We start from the raw sequence: 2515 nt of genomic DNA, 5'->3' as shown, positions 1-2515 counted from the left end.
GACAGAAATCCAGCTTGAGAGATTTCCAACATCCTTCTCAGCTTTAAAAACGTGATTATTCTATGTAACAGAAGTCTGTTGTGGTCATCATACTTTTATACAATTCTTACCTTCCACATCTCAGACAGAAGCACCTGAATAATTTTTAGTATTGCTTATCTTCCCCATGCAACCTTATCTTCTCATTCTTTCCCTCCTTATTTGTTCCTTCTCCTTAATGGTAATTTTTCATCTATAGGCTTCACTACTGAAGAATTCATGTTAACTACCTTTAATGTAGGAAATATTGCAAAATTCACTTTAATTTGCATTAATTTCTTTTACATAATATAGCTCATTTCAGAGCGTGTGTATAAAATGTTGGTCAACACATTAATTTGCCTTGCCTTAAGTCCAAGATGCAATCATCTGAACGTCTGTGTTCCCCTAAAATCCTGAACCCTGAAATCCTAACACCCAGAGATGATAGTATTAGGAGGTGGGAGCTTTGGGTGGAGCCCTCGTGAATGGGATTAGTGCCTGTAAAAAGAGATGCCAGAGAGATTGCTTGCCTCTTCCACCATGTGAGGACACTGCAGTGCACCATCTGTGAACCAGAAAGTGGGCCCTCACCAGACTAAATCTGCTGGTGCCCTGATCTTGAACTTTGAGCATCCAGACCTGTAGGAAATAAATTTCTTCTGTTTGTAAGCCACTCATTCTGTAGCATTTTGTTGTAGCAGCCTAAATGGACTCAGACGCAGGTATCTTTAATAGGAGCTCCTAATGAAGAAGGAATATATTCCAGGGATAGAAAATTGTCACTGGGTAATTGCTGTCCAGAAAACAAAATTTAAAAGTTTGTCTAATGTCTAGCACCAAATGGTTATTCAACTAAAACTTTGGATCATATAAATAACATTTTTAAATTTTTTGTTTATTTATTTTGAGAGTGAGAGCGAGAGAGACAGAGAGAGAGAGAGAGAGGAGAGAGAGAGGAAAAGTGGGGGAGGGGCATAGAGAAGAGACAGACTCCCAAGCAGGCTCTGCACCATCAGCACAGGGCTGGGACTCAACACAAACTGTGAGATCATGACCTGAGCTGAGATCAAGACTCAGATGCTTAACTGACTGAGACACCCAAGTGCCCTCAGATAAATAGCATTTTTCAAAACATGAAGTAGAATCAAGGAACAATATGAAACAAGCAGATATGGTGGCATATTCATTTGAAAAAATTGTTCTAGAGTAGGTGCAGTGGTCACACAGAAGCCCACATCTGTGCTGTCAGTATGATAGCCTCAAGGCACTTATGGTTATGTAAATTCAAACTTAAATTAAGTAAAATTAAAATTACACTTTAAAATTGCACTAACTTTGTTTCAGGCACTTAATGGCAAAATGTGTGTGGCTAGTGCATCTCTTAGCGGACAATGCAAATATAGAATACTTTGATCAAGGCCAAAAGTTCTATTAGGTAATGTTGATCTAGTCTACGATGATTAATATAAATGCCATCTAAATGTGATTATAAGCTCAGCAAGAGAAGCACAGCAAGACAATGCTAAAGATATAATAAAAAGAGGGTACTAAAGAGTAATCTGTATACTGGTGACATTTTGTTTGAAATTCCCCCTTCTTTCCATTCATATTTTACAGAGTTTGAACAAGAATCACAGGACTTCAATTAGTCTTTTGACCATAAAGTAACTATGACTGAAGACAGTTCATTGTTTATAGAATAAGTACAGATGCATGCACAGAAAAATTGGGCATGAGAAAAACCTTAGTAAAATCTGTATTTTTAACAAGACATCTGTCTTCCAAAGAATCAGATACAATATGTGCTTTCCAATATAGGGTCCCGAGAAGGTGGCGAGTCTGTGTCTATAACATAAAAAAAATGACCTAATTCAAAACAATAGACAGGACTTTAGGATGCATTAGAGGCATCATGTAAAGCTTTTTTCTTTATTTTTTTTTAATTCAACAGACTCTAATGTTTACTCAGTCAAATCATTGACTCGGCCACTCACTCTTGACTTTTGCCACACTCCCAGGAAATCTGCTGCAGAGTTTGTGGTGAGGCCACAAAGCAACATCCAGGAAAGTGACAATTGTAATAGTTAAAGTGCCTCATCACAAGGTAGGAATTGTCAAGTGAGTAAAAAGGCAGGGTTATCTTTTCTCTAGAAGTATATCCTATACACGTATGCAGAAATCAGCATTTTTTCCCTATGCAGTTCATCAGGGTCTATAAGGCAGTAGCACGGTACAGATTAAAATAAAGTATCTGAAAATCAAAAGGATAGTCATAACTAAAGCTGCTTCTTGACTTTTGGGAATAGAGAAGATAGGCCCTGAGAACACCAGGAAATCTGAGCTAAGACTAAACTCTATGATGCTGCCTTTTTAGTTTTCTTTTCTGAGCCATGAGGGGCCATTCTCTGAATCCAGGGGGCCTAGTTAACTAACACTCATCACCTTGCGCTTAGAGGCCAGCTTTTATGCATTTCCAGGTGCTGGCTGCTTTGTT

Source organism: Crocuta crocuta, unplaced genomic scaffold, assembly GCF_008692635.1.
Source record: "Crocuta crocuta isolate KB4526 unplaced genomic scaffold, BGI_CrCroc_1.0 scaffold417, whole genome shotgun sequence".
Classification (NCBI taxonomy): Eukaryota; Metazoa; Chordata; class Mammalia; order Carnivora; family Hyaenidae; genus Crocuta; species Crocuta crocuta.
Note: the sequence above shows the minus strand (reverse complement) of the source record.